At 45.0% G+C, this 18,371-nt stretch overlaps 1 pseudogene; it reads left to right on the top strand.

Annotated features, from left to right (window-relative positions):
• LOC141073905 (uncharacterized) overlaps positions 1–9,012 on the top strand; it is a 74,791-nt pseudogene extending 65,779 nt beyond the window's left edge.
• Positions 9,013–18,371: the final 9,359 nt, after the last annotated feature.

Raw genomic sequence — 18,371 nt, 5'->3', positions numbered from 1 at the left:
GTAGTGCCGTGTATCATCACTACCTGTCAGTGTAATACTAACGGCCCTATACACATGAGATCAGAGTTGGCTGATCGGTCATTTTGCAGACGGCGATCTCTCCCGACTCCCCCATACACACAAATATTCCAGCTTTCCTGTGGTCTGTATGAGAGAGTCGCCTCCAGACTCCTCTAGAGGAGGATTATCTACAGGAAGAACAAACGGATTATCCTCTGAAATTCAGGATGTCAGATCCTTCTCTGCCCTGACATCATCTGTCGGGAGGCCCCCAAATACATTATATGGTCGGCCAAACCCCCCGAAATCAGAGCTTTCATGGAACTTTAGCCTAATGTGTATGGGGGCGTTATAAGGTAACTTATTGGACGCTGCCTCTGGCCCGGCCTAATAGACCTTCATACATTGCAGCCCAGACCCCATTATTAGACATGTAAGTATCGGAGTAACTAGGCCGCCCCATACTATCGAGTACTTGGAGGCGGGGGGGCATTCAGCCAAACTCTGTCACACCTTCTTAGATGCCATGTTTGCTTTTCACAGCAGCAAGTGGTTAAACTGCCAGGGTTTTTGTTGCAGCCTCATCTGTGCCGTCCCTGCGGTGTACATCTATGTTCTGGGGCCCAAAAAGATTAATTTATTTTTAATAAATGTTTAACATGTTAAAAATTATAAAATGTGTCTTCTGCTTTTTGCATATAAGAATTGTTGGAGCCAATTTTCTTTAGAAACATTTTAATATCGGCTTTTTCTGGAGTTTTCCTTGTAATATAGGAAAGCCTAAGGCCAGAAATAAACCCCATAAATCACTGTACATGGAGACTTTGGGATCAGATCATTTCTGTCCGTTGTGTTTTTGGAAACTAAAAATCTTTTCTAAAAACCTCAAACTTCTGTGTGTGACTCAGAGCTGAGATCTAACGTGAGAGAAGATTCCAGTGCGGGGAAGACGGGGAACCTTCATATAGACGGCCGGTGGGGATGGAGGCAGTGACCGACTCTGGCCAAATCTGTTTCTAGAGCCGCAGTAGAAGATGAAGATGTCGTCCTCATCATGAAGGAGTTATTTCTCATGTCGCGTGTAATGAATATCTCCTGCAGTATTGCTAATGCCGATTTCCGTGTCGGTAATGAGAGGAGAATTAGCGTTATGGAAGATGAGTCTATGAGGAACATGTTCAGCTGCCGACTCCGAGGAGGAAACTGCTTGTTGTCTGGGGCCTAAATATATAGGTTTTATTAGTAGATGTCAGGGAAGAAAACTAAACCCTGTAAGATAATAAATCTCCTCATATGTTTCCCTTATTATCTCCAGTAATTGTATTATTACACCGGATTCTTATGATGTTACATCGGATCATCTTCTTCTCATTCAGGTCTCTACAATATCGGATCCTCACAGTGAAGATCTTCTACAGAAGAGAATTTTCCTGATTTACCCATCAAGGATGGATATGGACAGAGACAAGATGGCGGAGAGGATGTTACACCTCACCCTAGAGATCCTCTTCCGTCTCACTGGAGAGGTGAGAGATTCTGATGACGTCACATTACATCATTCTTATCTATGGGAATAACAGATGGACAGAACTGGAGAGGTGAGGACTCTGGAAATGTCTGGAGTGAGATTTATTAATGTGTCTCTCCATAACCAGGATTACACAGTGGTGAAGAAGACCTCTAGTGATCGCTGTCAGGACCCTGTGTCTGAGGGATGGGGAAGACCCCTGAGCCCAATCACGGGGCCTCCACGTCACCCCCTGATCCATGAGGACATCAATGACCAGAAGATCCTAGAAATCATCTACAAGATGATTGAGCTGCTGACTGGAGAGGTGACACTGCTGGGAATGCTGGGACATTATACAGTAACACTATGAAGGGATCGGGGGGATGACGGTATCATTGTATGTGTCAGGTTCCTATAAGGTGTCAGGATGTCGCTGTCTATTTCTCCATGGAGGAGTGGGAGTATTTAGAAGGACACAAAGATCTGTACAATGATGTCATAATGGAGGTTCCCCAGCCCCTCACATCTCCAGGTAATAGACAGGACTAAATACACACGGCCTATAATTATCTGTATGTAGAGAATGAATTCAGTCCCTGTATGTGTTTCCCCCAGATCTATCCAGTAAGAGGACAACACCAGAGAGATGTCCCCGTCCTCTTCTTCCACAGGACTGTAAACAAGAAGATCCCAGTGCTCCTCAGGATCATCAGGTAGATGGAGAGAAGGTGTCAGGAGATCTCCCCTGTGATGTGTAGACGGCTGTGAAGGTCTTGTGCTCAGTCTTGTTTTATCCACCAGTATTATATGTTTTATACTTGTGTAATGAGAACGGTGGAGATGGCAGGATTAGAGCTGATCATAGATGGGACTTCTCCATCTGTCGGTGACTTTTACAATATTTGTTTCAGGGTGAAGATCTGACCCATATTAACACTACAGAGACATATGTGAGGGGTGATGAGTGGTGTAAAGAGGAGATTCCCACATATGACTACCCGGGTGAGTAGTAACCACTGAATGCAGAGAAGTCACAGATTCCTCTCAGTCACCGGCTGTGGCTGCTTTATCGGTGGTGTAGTCCGGCCGTATTACCATGATCACCATTTTGCCTCTAGACCACAACATTCTCCTCCACCCAAAACTGTTCAAATGACTTTGGGCATTGAAAGCCCTTTTCTATAGAACGTACAACCTGGAGGATCCACCTACCCCCTGGGATTAGTGTGAGGGTGATCCCTTAAGGCGAGATCTATATGATTGCTTGTACCTGACCCAATATAGGCTGAGTGTGCATTTACAGTCACAGCGAACACAGAGTTAGATGTCTACTCCTTTCTCAGTAAAGGCTTGCACACAACTGAAGTTTATTCTCAAGACAAAGAAACAGGAAATGGGTGTCACACAATCTCCTGAGTAGCCAGTGTCAGTGTATGATAGGTCCATTTCAGCTTCACTTCCATATATGGTATCCAGTATCTCAGCTTCTGCATTCCAAGGATTCCTTCCAGGGTGTTGTCTAACGACATAGACGCCATCTTGGTACACCATATGTAATAATAATAATAATAATCTTTATTTATATAGCGCCAACATATTCCGCAGCGCTTTACAGTTTATCACTTTCAAAACACAAGTCATAAGTTACGTTAACAATACAATAATTAAAGCAAAATAGGACGACCCTGCTGGTGAGAGCTTACAATCTACAATGAGGTGGGGGAGATACAGAGTACAGGTGTGTATTTACAATGAAGGTCCAGCCTTCTTGAGGGAGTGAGAGATGGATGGAGATAGTGAATGGGCTACACACGCACACTTACACATAGAATGACTTTGATTAATGAACGTAATAGGCCGCTCTGAACAAATGTGTTTTGAGGAAACGCCTGAAACTATGCAAATTGTGGATAGTCCTAATTTCTTGGGGTAGAGCATTCCAGAGGATAGGAGCAGCGCGGGAGAAGTCTTGGAGTCGGGAGTGGGAGGTTAAGGATTAGTGCAGAGGTTAGTCGAAAGTCGTTTGCAGAGCGCAGCGGTCGGTTAGGCCGATGGACAGAAATAAGGGAGGAGATGTAGGGGGGTGCCGCACTGTGGAGAGCTTTGTGGGTGAGAACAAGTACTTTGAATTGGATACTATAATGAATCGGCAGCCAATGTAAGGACTGGCAAAGAGCGAACGCGTCAGAGTGCCGATTAGTCAGATAGATGACCCTGGCTGCTGCATTAAGTATGGACTGGAGAGGGGATAGTCAAGTGACGGGGAGGCCAATTAATAGAGCGTTGCAGTAATCCAGGCGGGAGTGGATCACTGCTACAGTGAGGGTTTTTGTTGTTTCCATTGTGAGAAAAGGGCGGATTCTAGAGGAAGAGGAGATGACGTGGCACCAGAGAACAAAACACTGAAGGTGTGGTCAGAGAGATAGGAAGAGAACTAGGAGAGAGCAGTGTCCTTAATGCCTAGTGACTGGAGCATAGAGAGTAGGAGATGGTGGTCAACAGTGTCGAAAGCTGCAGACAGGTCGAGAAGAATGAGCAGAGAGTGGTCACCATTACATTTTGCTGTCAGAAGGTCATTGGTCAGTTTGATGAGTACAGTTTCAGTCGAATGTAAGCGGCGGAAGCTGGACTGTGAAGGGTCTAGAAGGGAGTGAGTGGAGAGGTAATGGGTAAGGCGGCAGTAGACTAGGTGCTCCAAGAGTTTAGAGATGAAGGGGAGATTGGAGACTGGTCTGTAGTTGTTTGTGCAGGATGGGTCGAGAGTGGGTTTCTTTAATAATGGAGTAACAATGGCGTGTTTGAAGGAGGATTGGAAAATGCCCGAGGAGAGGGAGAGATTAAAGATTGTAGTTAGGTGGGTTGTGACGACTGGAGCTGTGAACTGACTTATATAAGGGTTAATAATTGATTTCATTAGCCATTCTCTCCTTCACATAAGGAGACGCTGACCGTTACCTGCCCAGATCTGTAACTATAAAGCCAAATGACAGCGTACGTAGAATGTGCTGACAAGATAGAAAATCACTTGGAGAAAAATCTTATGCTGGGCCTGTAAGAGAAAGCGGAGGGTAATGATGCTGCTGGCTTCCTAGATCACTGAGATCTTATCGGATGAATCTTCTCTCCCTTCTGTGCTGCTGAATGTCTCATGGTCCCTACAAGACCAGGTCCAGTCTTTCTGGCCAAACTTCCCTTTTATGAGCGACACCAGTAAATGTGCAGTGAGGCCGAGTGTGAATTTCTGTCCAATAACAGCAGAGTTTCCCTTTATCCTGACTTTTCAATTTGTATTAAAACCAACTAACTTCAAGGAGGATTGTGATAATCTCCAGGACAAACATTCCACCTGTGCCATGATAGATCTCTAAGCTGTGCGTGGCTGATGGCTGTAATATACATTTATTCCCGCCTGCAGGAGATGTGTTGGCTCCAGCCCTGGTGTCATGGAGTCACTCCACATCATAAATTACATTGTTTTCCAACCTAAGGAATTCAGATTACTGCACAATCTCTCCTGAAATGGGGAGCAATATTATTATCTCTAATCTTCTGGTCAGGATCCATAGTAGCTCCAATGTGCTACCATAAATGAGGGCGACTCTGGTTTACTGTTGTTTAATCTGTATTTGTAGTTTGAAGTTAATGAGATTCTCGTGCTCTGGGGCGGGGCTGTGGGTGGGGCTGTGGGAGGGGCTTTATGAAGTGTGCTGATTACATATTCATCTGTATTGGCTTATGACAGGTCGCTGATCCCTCACTGACCTGCCCCCATTATTACATAATGCATATAATAGCATTGATATTATTGGTGATAATGCCTATAATATTGTGGCTATTGTGAGGCTTAGAAAAAAAATTACAGACAGCAAAATGACACGGCGATGGCGGCGCCTGCGCAGTAGCCTCTATCTCTTACTTATAGATGCTACTGCGCAGTTGCCGCCATCGAAGGTGACATTTTGCTGGATGTCGTTTTTTTTCTAAGCCTCACAATAACATATTGTGCCCAGCTTGTGTCTCTGGAGACCTCCCCCCACCTACCCCCGGAAATTGTTACATCAGCTCTACTCAAATGTGTCTGTCACTAAATAAACCAAATGCTTGAATGTCAAAACAGTTCAAAAACGTGGTTCTGTGTGGAAGATTGTAAAGCCGTCATGGAGGCATAAGGCTGGCAGTGATGGGCATTGTGGGTAATAATAGCGGGGATCATGCCTCATTCCTCTCTAGGAGCATACACGACATCTTCTCTGGGGGTTCTTTCTTGTTTCAGCTACTGGGATGAGTGCAATAAAATGTCGCTCAGTGAGTCTTCTGACATCTTCACATTCTAAAGGATTGGCGGGGACAAAATTATCAAAAACAAGATTTTCAGTGACCTTTTCCTGATAATCAAGGAAAGTGTCTGCATTTCCTGCTTTTTTGTATAACACAAAAGAATTATATGTGGCCACCTGAAACAAATACATGACTAACTTTTTATACCAGGTATTTGATTTTCTTGATACCTGGTATGGCTGTAGAACCTGATCTGCAAGGTCCACACCCCATATATTTGTTGTAGTCAGTGACAGACACAGGTTTTGGAGTAGTGGATCCCTGTTGGTCTGCAGTGGCCCTTGTGGCATCTGTGTGGATCGAGCTCAGGATAAAAATATCTTTTTTATCCTTATACTTAAGGGCAAGCAGCTCTCCATTGTGTAAAGACCCTGACTGCGCCTTTCAGAACTCTTTGCTGAGCAATGATTGTGGAAACCCCTGACTGTTTTTGCGAATGGTCCCACAAGCCCCTATGTTATGTTCAACCAGACTTTTAAATAGAGGTATGCTGGTGTAGTAGTTGTCAACATGCAGATTGTAGCCTTTTTGTAGAAATGGAGATCAGCTCCCAAACGATTTTTCCAGATGTCTCCAGATAAGTAGGGCGTGGCTTGAACAGGGCTGTTGGACCAATAGGACTGAATGCTCGTTTTTTAACAAGCCCCATAGCGAATGTAAGTCCTAAAAATGTTTGCATTTCTAGGACATTAGTTGGTTCCATAAATTTGACCTAGCATAATAGGATCGTGGATTCTGGCTGATGAATTGGGACACAAATAAATTTGTAGGATAATATGCTCTAGCAAGCTATCAGTCAGAAACAAATTAAAAAAATAATTGGTCCAAAATTTTCCACCTCCACATTTATACCAGGAATGGCATTAAAATTAGGGATGAATGGAGTAGCCGAATCCGAAGCCTCACATCTGGGAAATGCTACATCAAGAGGCAAAGCCCCTTGGACATCGGTGTGCGCCAATTCACGAGCACTAGGGACAGCGCTAGTACTGGGCATTGTTCCCTGAGTTGTAGACATTTCTCCAGAAGCGCTATTTGTCCTTCTTGTTGTACTGGTCCTTGTGTGTGAGGATGGACCAGAATCACTGCTCATTTCTGAGCTATCACTGTCGCTGCTACTAAAGGCCTCGTAATCCACATTGCCATCTGACACTGCACTTTCTTCACTGTCAGAACATAAAAGTGTATAAGCCTCCTCTGCACTATAATACTGACGGGTCATTTTATTCGTTTTTATTTATTTATTTTTTTCCGGAAAAAGAGAACTCTGACATGACTGATGTGACATGACCCAATTATTGGGGAGACAATTGAGAAAAGCCTAATTCTTTATCCTAATCCTAACTTTAGCCTAACAGTAACCCTAACTATAGCATTAACTCTATCCTGCCTTATCTGTTTTTCTATTGACAAATGATGGACCTGAGTGGGGACTTGTTTTTTCTGAGATGAGAATTGGTATTATTTTTGCCTACATAACATTGATTGGTTTCTTTTTATTTGATATTTGGGAGGCAGAATGAACAAATAGTTGAACACCACACACTACTGGTTCATCCAACAAGGTTTTCTATTAGATGGTGAACTGTCATTGTCTTGGTAAATAATTAAAGTTTTTTACATAGCTTGCTATTTTTATGGACAGTTTAAGTAGAAATGTTCAAAAATATAAAACTCAAGGATATTTTATTAAAAAATAACAATTGTTTTTTATCTTAGCAGATGACTGTACCAGGAGATCAGAGGGACAGCTGACATCTTCAAGTTTTAAATCTGATGATCTTGAGATCCTACCAGATACAACTGAAGTGAATGCCAGTACTCCAGATATACCATCATCCATTCACAGCAAAGATCTGTCATCTGATCCTATGAAACAGGTCCCATCTTCTGATTCATTACTGACTACTAAGGAAAATCAAAGTCCCAAAAGAGGCAATAAAAAACAAACTGCTCCTAAAGCAAAGAAGTCATTTTCATGTTCAGAATGTGGGAAATGTTTTAACAAGAAATCTCATTTTGTTACACACCAGAGAACTCACACAGGGGAGAAGCCTTTTTCCTGTTCAGAATGTGGGAAATGTTTTCACTGGAAATCACAATTGGTTTATCACCGTAGAACTCACACAGGGGAGAAGCCTTTTTCCTGTTCAGAATGTGGGAAATGTTTTAACCAGAAATCAGATTTGGTTTATCACCATAGAACTCACACAGGGGAGAAGCCTTTTTCCTGTTCAGAATGTGGGAAATGTTTTGCACATAAATCACATTTTGTTAATCACCAGAGAACACACACAGGGGAGAAACCTTTTTCGTGTTCTGAATGTGGGAAATGTTTTAGCCAGAAAGCGATTCTTGTTAGACATCAGAGCATTCACATGGGGGAGAAGCTTTTTTCCTGTTCAGAATGTGGGAAATGTTTTAATCGGAAATCAGATTTGGTTAATCACCATAGAACTCACACAGGGGAGAAGCCTTTTTCTTGTTCAGAATGTGGGAAATGTTTTAACCTGAAATCACAATTGGTTAATCACCAAAGAACTCATACAGGGGAGAAACCTTTTTCATGTTCAGAATGTGGGAAAACTTTTAACCAGAAATGTCATCTTATTAGTCACCAGAGAACTCACGCAGGGGAGAAGCCTTTTTCCTGTTCAGAATGTGGGAAATGTTTTAACTGGAATTCACAATTGGTTAATCACCAAAGAACTCACACAGGAGAGAAGCCTTTTTCATGTTCAGAATGTGGGAAATGTTTTAACCAAAAAGGGAATCTTGATGAACACCAAAGAACTCACACAGGAGAGAAGCCTTTTTCATGTTCAGAATGTGGGAAATGTTTTAACCATAAAGGGAATTTTGTTAAGCACCAAAGAACTCACACAGGAGAGAAGCCTGTTTGATGTTCAGAATGTGGGAAATGTTTTAAATGGAAAATAGATCTTGATCGCCATCAAAGAACGCACACAGGGGAGAAGCCTTTTTCCTGTTCAGAATGTGAGAAATGTTTTAACCGGAAAGCGCTTCTTGTTAGACATCAGATACCTCACACAGAGGAGAAGCCATTTTCATTTTCTTCATGTGGGAAATATTTTACTTGGAAATCAACTGTGAATAAACATCAGAGACGTCACATAGGGGAGAAGTCTTTTTTATGTTCATAGTGTTGGAATAGTTTTAACCAAAATTGAATCTTCTTAAATGGGTTGTCTCTTGTCATTCCTCATGTTTGCTGACAAAAGGATAAAACTAAGCTTTATTAATTCCAAATGTAAAACTGTACCCAAAATTCACCCCCTGAAGATTAGTTAATAGGTGACTAATAGAAAAAACATGTACCCCACATCTCAGTATATAGGTAGAGGTGACGTATACACACTCACTCTCCAAGCCTCTCATTTCTATGGGTTTCATCGTCCTCACCAAAGGCGACTCATTGGGAGACTATTTTTTAATATTGACCTATATTCAAGTGAGACTAGACAAAAAAACTAAAATCATGTGTCATGTTATCCGAAACAGTCAGAAAACTAGACCCATATTGGCAGATCCCAGACCTCAGACTATATACTGTGTAAGTTTATAAGCCCCTCCAGTGTCAGGAATAGATAGTATGTGAAAATACAGTATAATTCTTGTGTTTTCTCCTATAGGGACTGCCCTAGTTTGGTAATGTAACTGCTGTTAATTAGTAGTGCAGACAAATTGTCCTAGACTAAACTCAGTCTTCAGACGGCCCAATATGTACCACTCAGGGAAAACTTACCTGCTCCAAAGATCATTAGCAGCTTCTAACTAATGGCCATGCTGCGGTCTGTCAGGGAACGAGTGCAATATCGGTATAAAGACTAGGGATATGTGCAGTCATAATGTCTGGGAGATCTGTGCCATTAATTAGTATGAATATGGAAATTATCTCTGAAAGGTAAGTGTTCCCTGAGTGGTATATACGGTATTATCACATACTATCTATTCCTGACACTGGAGTGGCTTATAAACTTACACAGTAAATAGTCTGACGTCTGGGGGTCACCCAATATGGGGCTAGTTTTCTGACTGTTTCGGATAACATGATACATGATTTTAGGGTTTTCTTCGTCTAGTCCCGCTTGAATATAGTTCAGTATTAAATAGTCTCCTGATGAATGAATGATGAATCCAATGAATATTTATTTCTCTTAAGTAGCGGCACACGTGACCGCTGACAGCAGCAGGAAGCCGGGGGCTGACACTGCGCGCTACTGAAGAGCAATGAATAGTCACCCCGATCTCCAATGAACAGTCCCGGTAAGTACTCCGGCAGCTGTGCTCTGCTTGTGAGCAACGCATGACGTCCCTGCCATGTGCTGCTTACAAGCATAAAGCAGTTGCTGACACCGGAGCAGGATGCAGCGAGGGAGCGCCAGGTAGGTAAGTGTAATTTTATTTTTTAAAGTTTTCTGATGGTGCCATGCATACTAGGATGGGGGTGGGGGCAAATGGGATGGGGCCATGCATACCAGGACGAGATGGGGGCCAATCATACCAGGACGAGATGGGGGCCCTGCATATTAATATAGGGATGAGAGCGATCATTCCTGCCAGGATAAGGATGAGGGATCCATGCATACCAGGATAGGGATGAGGGGGCCTTGTGTATCAGGATGGGGGGTGAGACGACCATATATACCAGGATAAGGGATACTAAGTACAGAATTGACCACATTTTTTGCTTTAACCTCTTTACTCCCAAGGGTGGTTTGCATGTTAATGCCCGGGCCAATTTTTACAATTCTGACCACTGTCCCTTTATGAGGTAATAACTGTGGAATGCTTCCATGGATCCCGGTGATTCTGACATTGTTTTCTCGTGACATATTGTACTTCATGTTAGTGGTAAAATTTCATTCATATAACTTGCGTTTATTTGTGAAAAAAACAGAAATTTGACGAAAATTTTGAAAATTTCGCAATTTTCCAACTTTGAATTTTTATGCTCTTAAATCACAGAGATACGGCACTCAAAAAACTTAAGTAATATTTCCCACATGTTTACTTTACATCAACACAATTTGGGAACCAAATTTTTTTTTGTTAGGAAGTTATAAGGGTTAAAAGTTGACCAGCGATTTCTCATTTTCACACCATTTTATTTTTATGGACCACATCACATTTTAAGTCACTTTGAGGGTCTATATGATAGAAAATACCTAAAAGTGACACCATTCTAAAAATTGCACCCCTCAAGGTGCTCAAAACCAGATTCAAGAAATTTATTAACCTTTCAGGTGCTTCACAGGAATTTTTTAAATGCTTAAAAAAATGAACATTTAACTTTTTTCACAAAAAAAATTGCTTCAGGTTCAATTTTTTTATTTTACCAAAGGTAACAGTAGAAATTGAACTGGAAAAGTTATTTTGCAATTTGTTCTGAGTAAGCTGATACCTGATATGTGGGGGGGAACCACTCTTTTGGCTCATGGCAGAGCTCGGAAGGGAAGCAGCGCCGTTTGACTTTTTCTCTGCAAAATTGGCTGGAATTCATATCGGATGCCATATCAAGTTTGGAAAGCCCCTTATGTGCCTAAACAGTGGAAACTCCCCACAAGTGACCCTATTTTGGAAACTAGACACCCACAAGGAACTTATCTAGATATGTGGTGAGGACTTTGAACCCCCAAGGGCTTCACATAAGTTTATAATGTACAGCCGTACAATTAAAAAATATTTTTTCCACAAAAATGATCTTTTCACCCCCAATTGTTATTTTCCCAAAAGTAACAGGACCCCAAAAGTTATTGTGCAATTTGTCGTGAGTACGCTGATACCCCAAATGTGGGGGTAAACCACTATTTGGGCGCAAGGAAGAGCTCGGAGGGGAAGCAGCGCCATTTGACTTTTTTGGCTGGAATTGAGATCAGACGCCATGTTGTTTGGAGAGCATCTGATGTGCCTAAACAGTTGAAACCCCCAATTCTAACTCCAACCCTAACCCCAACACACCCCTAACCCTAATCTCAGCCTTAGCCCTAACGGGAAAATGGAAATTGTCATGATCCCACCGCTGCCACCAACATGTGACAATCCCACCGCTGACACCAATATGTCAGCAGGCAGAGTGATGCGACGCACTGCCAGCACACGGCTATCACAGGCACAGTGGGGGCTTATCTTAGTTATCCCGCCACTGGCACCATGTGACAAAAATATACAGCAAGCTAATCTTGCCCTAGAACTTTATCGCAGGGGGGTTATTTTGGATGCCCCACTGTTGTGAGTTCATTTTCCCCTTCACTGTTGATGTCTGATGAACTCCCTCTTCTGGTGAAGGAAGGTAGTGAGGCTGATTACCAAACACCTGATCTGGTAGATGATGACTGGGTAACAGGAAATTCTGACTGGATATAAGGCAGCCGACGCCCTTCTAAGTCGCTGGTGATTTCTCTGCTGGATTCTTGGAGACCAGTCTGATTCCTGCTTCCCAAAGATAAGTTTTTGCTCTGCTATTTAACTTATTAGTTTTGTTTTCCTTGTTTTTTGGAGTTCAGCCATCCCCGGTCGGGGATGTGCCGAGTTCCATTTTTGTCTCTGATCAGTTTGTCTCTTTGCTCTGTCTTCAGAATTTACCTGAGGGCTGAAATAGTCTTTTTGAAGTCCTAGCGACTTCAGGGCCTGTTTTTCCTATCAGACGGTTGGGACATTTTTTGGTAGGGTTTTTTACGGATTGCAGACAGCAGCTTTTCTTTCCTGTCCTTTTTAGTTAGCTTGGGCCCCATCGTTTGCTCAATCTATCTTTATATCTGTGTTAGTGTTTTCATCTTGCTTCACCGTCATTATATGTTGGGGGCTGCCTATTGCTTTGGGGTCTGCTCTGGGGCAGTTTAGATTTCCCCTTTCTTTAGGCCTATTTAGTTCTCCGGCTGTGATCGAGGGGTCTAGGGCATCGTAGGAACCCCCCACGGCTACTGTTAGTTGTTGTGGATAGGATCAGGGGTCTGCAATCCGATAGCTACCAACCTCTCTGGTTTTCTGGACTTAGCTTGTATTTTTGTTTTTTCCTCCTTCGGTGACTCATTCATAACACACCTCTGCGGGCGCCTATCCCTTTGAGGGGTATTGATACTACTCCTTTGGCGCAGAATAAACCTCAGTTTTGGACCCAGGTGGTAATGCGTGTCGCCCCAGACCATCAAGAGAATTGCAGATTTTTGGTGTTGCATAATTTGCATGATACCATTGTTCTGGGGTTTCCCTGGTTGCAAATCCATAATCCAGTTTTGGATTGGAAATCTGTGTCTGTGGTGAGTTGGGGTTGTCGGTGTGCCCTTAGTGATGCTCCTGTTTTCTCCACCTCTCCCCAGTCGCATGATGTTCCTGACTATTTGGCGGACTTTTATGATGTATTTAGTGAGAATGAGTCTGCGTCTTTGCCTCCTCATAGAAGTTATGACTGTGCAATTGAGCTGAGCCCTGGGTGTAAATTTCCCAAGGGTCGGCTCTTCAATTTATCTGTACCCGAGCACGAGGCTATGCGATCCTATATTAAGGAGTCGTTGGAGAAGGGTCATATTAGACCATCCTCTTCACCCTTAGGTGCTGGGTTTTTTTTCGTGGCTAAGAAAGATGTGTCATTAAGGCCTTGTATTGACTATCGTTCCCTCAACAAAATTACTGTTAAATATCAGTATCTGTGTAAAATAATGCGTATTCTTGTAAAATACTTAGGACTAGTTACCAGATAAAAATGTAGTAGGTTTATTTGGATTCTTCCATCAAAGAAAAGATTATTACAGAAAAACATAAAAATAGGTGAAAGAGAGATTGTCCATTAGTTCATAGCAAAAGCTTGTCACCTTCTTTCCTGGAACTCTGAAAAGACATGTGTCCTGTAGTGCGTAGCTTCTCTGGATGTGAGTTGGATTAACATACCAGCTGTTCAGTTATGTCCGTGCAGAGATGACATCTTGCGTCTGTGTCTCATGTTGGTGAGGGAAGGAGCGAGCGACCGCTACAGTTAGCCATGAATTATATACGTCTCTTGAAGCACGTGATCTCGGTATATATGGAGTTGTCCTGTACCATGAGCCAAACTTACAAAAATAGCCTATGTCGTGTCAGCTAAAGCAATGTACAGAACTGAGTCTTATATGAAATTAACGGATTATTAATATTTAACAGCCCGTAAGAGGGAATAGTGGTGACTCTGCCATCTTTCTCTGTACACTCCCGGCATGTCGCCTGTAGGATCTGTAATCCCCATCTCTTGTTAGGATGGTTCCTCCTTTACACTATATGGGCTGTGCTGTATTCCTGGGATATCCCATATAGCACTGGCTGCACTTTATATCTCCTATCTGTATTCCAGGGATGTAATGCGCTGTCAGCTCTTTATTCTCTCACTATTTATACCCTTTGCTCTGTGTCCTCTCATTATATAAACTATTCATCTATAAGTGCACAGGATCTATTCCCCTTATACACGGATATCCAGTGATAGATCTACAATCCGGTTACATATATCTATGTATGGATTTATCTTATCTATATATATAAAACTGAACATATCTATGTGTGTGTGTGTGTGTGTATCACCAACCAATCACGAAGCATCTTTCATTTCACCAGAGCTGTTAAAAAGAAGCTGAGCTGTGATTGGTTGCTATCAGCAAGTTTTTCCACTTGACAACACCTCAGCAGACACTGACATGGTGGGAGAAATCTAGCATCCCCGGGAACATAAGCTCCAGCCATTGTCTGCCCCCCACACAGGAGCACAGAGCACATGACATAAATGAATCCCCCCCTCCCATGGATCATTGGTATGGAAGTTAGGGCAAATCCACTCAGCGTTTTGGTACTGACTCCAGGCCTTTCTTAAAGGGATCTCCTGTACGGAAGTTAGGGCAAATCCCTCAGCGCTCTGATTCTGACCCCAGGGTTCTATTAAAGGGATCATTAGTATGCAAGTCAGGGCAAATCCACTCAGCGCTATGGTTCTGACGCCAGGCCTCTCTTAAAGGGATCCACAGTATGGAAGTTAGGATCGTACCACTCAGAGCTCTGGCTCTGACCACAGGCTGACGAGATGATGTGAGATATTAGGGGTAGTAGTCCGGTGGCTCTGACTGACGAGATGATGTGGGATATTAGGGGTAGTCCGGTGGCTCTGGCTGACGGGATGATGTGGGATATTAGGGGTAGTAGTCCGGTGGCTCTGGCTGACGGGATGATGTGGGATATTAGTGGTAGCAGTCCGGTGGCTCTGGCTGATGGGATGATGTGGGATATTAGGGGTAGTAGTCCGGTGGCTCTGGCTGACGAGATGATGTGGGAAATTAGGGGTAGCAGTCCGGTGGCTCTGGCTGATGGGATGATGTGGGATATTAGGGGTAGTAGTCCGGTGGCTCTGACTGACGAGATGATGTGGGATATTAGGGGTAGTAGTCCAGTGGCTGTGACGGGATGATGTGGGATATTAGGGGTAGTAGTCCGGTGGCTCTGGCTGATTAGGGGTAGTAGTCCGGTGGCTCTGGCTGATGGGATGATGTGGGATATTAGGAGCAGTAGTCCGGTGGCTCTGGCTGACGGGATGATGTGGGATATTAGGGGTAGTAGTCCGGTGGCTCTGGCTGACGAGATGATGTGGGATATTAGGGGTAGTAGTCCGGTGGCTCTGGCTGATGGGATGATGTGGGATATTAGTGGTAGCAGTCCGGTGGCTCTGGCTGATGGGATGATGTGGGACATTAGTGGTAGCAGTCCGGTGGCTCTGGCTGACGGGATGATGTGGGATATTAGGGGTAGTAGTCCGGTGGCTCTGGCTGACGGGATGATGTGGGATATTAGTGGTAGCAGTCCGGTGGCTCTGGCTGATGGGATGATGTGGGATATTAGGGGTAGTAGTCCGGTGGCTCTGGCTGACGGGATGATGTGGGATATTAGGGGTAGTAGTCCGGTGGCTGACGGGATGATGTGGGATATTAGGGGTAGTAGTCCGGTGGCTCTGGCTGATGGGATGATGTGGGATATTAGTGGTAGCAGTCCGGTGGCTCTGGCTGATGGGATGATGTGGGATATTAGTGGTAGCAGTCCAGTGGCTCTGGCTGACGGGATGATGTGGGATATTAGGGGTAGTAGTCCGGTGGCTCTGGCTGACGGGATGATGTGGGATATTAGTGGTAGCAGTCCGGTGGCTCTGGCTGATGGGATGATGTGGGATATTAGGGGTAGTAGTCCGGTGGCTCTGGCTGACGAGATGATGTGGGAAATTAGGGGTAGCAGTCCGGTGGCTCTGGCTGATGGGATGATGTGGGATATTAGGGGTAGTAGTTCGGTGGCTCTGACTGACGAGATGATGTGGGATATTAGGGGTAGTAGTCCAGTGGCTGTGACGGGATGATGTGGGATATTAGTGGTAGTAGTCCGGTGGCTCTGGCTGATGGGATGATGTGGGATATTAGGAGCAGTAGTCCGGTGGCTCTGGCTGACGGGATGATGTGGGATATTAGGGGTAGTAGTCCGGTGGCTCTGGCTGACGAGATGATGTGGGATATTAGGGGTAGTAGTCCGGTGGCTCTGGCTGATGGGATGATGTGGGATATTAGTGGTAGCAGTCCGGTGGCTCTGGCTGATGGGATGATGTGGGATATTAGTGGTAGCAGTCCGGTGGCTCTGGCTGACGGGATGATGTGGGATATTAGGGGTAGTAGTCCGGTGGCTCTGGCTGACGGGATGATGTGGGATATTAGTGGTAGCAGTCCGGTGGCTCTGGCTGATGGGATGATGTGGGATATTAGGGGTAGTAGTCCGGTGGCTCTGGCTGACGGGATGATGTGGGATATTAGGGGTAGTAGTCCGGTGGCTGACGGGATGATGTGGGATATTAGGGGTAGTAGTCGGGTGGCTCTGGTTGACGGGATGATGGGTGATATTAGGGGTAGTAATCCGGTGGCTCTGGCTGCTGGGGTGATGTGGGATATTAGGGGTAGTAGTCCGGTGGCTCTGGCTGACGGGATGATGTGGGATATTAGTGGTAGTAGTCCGGTGGCTCTGGCTGACGAGATGATGTGGAAAATTAGGGGTAGTAGTCCGGTGGTTCTGGCTGACGGGATGATGTGGGATATTAGTGGTAGTAGTCCGGTGGCTCTGGCTGACGGGATGATGAGGGATATTAGGGGTAGTAGTCTGGTGGCTCTGGCTGATGGGATGATGTGGGATATTAGGGGTAGTAGTCCGGTGGCTCTGGCTGACGGGATGATGTGGGATATTAGTGGTAGTATTCCGGTGGCTCTGGCTGATGAGATGATGTGGGATATTAGGGGTAGTAGTCCGGTGGCTCTGGCTGACGGGATGATGTGGGATATTAGGGGTAGTAGTCCGGTGGCTCTGACTGACGAGATGATGTGGGATATTAGTGGGAGTAGTCCGGTGGCTCTGGCTGATGGGATGATGTGGGATATTAGGGGGAGTAGTCCGGTGGCTCTGGCTGACGGGATGATGTGGGATATTAGGGGTAGTAGTCCGGCGGCTCTGACTGACGAGATGATGTGGGATATTAGTGGGAGTAGTCCGGTGGCTCTGGCTGACGGGATGATGTGGGATATTAGGGGTAGTAGTCCGGTGGCTCTGGCTGACGAGATGATGAGGGATATTAGGGGTAGTAGTCTGGTGGCTCTGGCTGACGGGATGATGAGAGATATTAGTGGTAGTAGTCCGGTAGCTCTGGCTGACGGGATGAGGGATATTAGGGGTAGTAGTCCGGTGGCTCTGGCTGACGGGATGATGTGGGATATTAGGGGTAGTAGTCCGGTGGCTCTGGCTGACGGGATGATGTGAGATATTAGGGGTAGTAGTCCGGTGGCTCTGAATGATGGGATGATGTGGGATATTAGGGGTAGTAGTCCGGTGGCTCTGGCTGACGGGATGATGAGGGATATTAGGGGTAGTAGTCTGGTGGCTCTGTGTCACGTCACCGTCAGACTCGGGGTCTGCTGTTCCGCCCTCAGCCACTAGGAGGCGACGGACTGTCACGCCGCCCTCGGGCTCGGGGCCTGCTGTCCAGGCCTCGGCTACCAGGAGGCGCCGGACTGACATGTCATCGTCGAATTCAGGGCCTGCTGTTCCGCCCTCAGCCACTGTGAGGCGCCGTGGCTCGCGCCCGAGTAATGGTGGCAACAGTGAAAGGGCTTCTGCGCAGGCGTCTAGTGGACACAGACTCCGCTCCTCTGTCAGTCATGAAGGGGTTGGTGCATCGTCATCAGGTCTGGTCCTGGGGGCGGTCCTGATGACATCATCAGCCCGGGAGCCTGTGAGGGATGACCTGATCCCTCAAATACCTTTGGACTGGGCTTGCAAGCCGCCGGATATATTCTTGGTTCCCCTGCGTGTTACTGTGTGAATTGCTGTTGACTGACTCTGACTTTTGCCTGGACTTCTGACTCTGCTTCTGCCTAACGATTCTGTACCTCTGCGACTCTCCTGGTTTATGACTCTGACTTCGGCCTGGATTCTGACTCTGCTTTTGCCTAACGATTCTGTACTTCTG

The sequence above is a fragment of the Dendrobates tinctorius genome, unplaced genomic scaffold (genome assembly GCF_039654945.1).
Source record: "Dendrobates tinctorius isolate UK_male_01 unplaced genomic scaffold, ASM3965494v1 ptg000320l, whole genome shotgun sequence".
Classification (NCBI taxonomy): Eukaryota; Metazoa; Chordata; class Amphibia; order Anura; family Dendrobatidae; genus Dendrobates; species Dendrobates tinctorius.
Note: the sequence above shows the minus strand (reverse complement) of the source record. Positions and strands in the feature narration are given on the sequence as shown.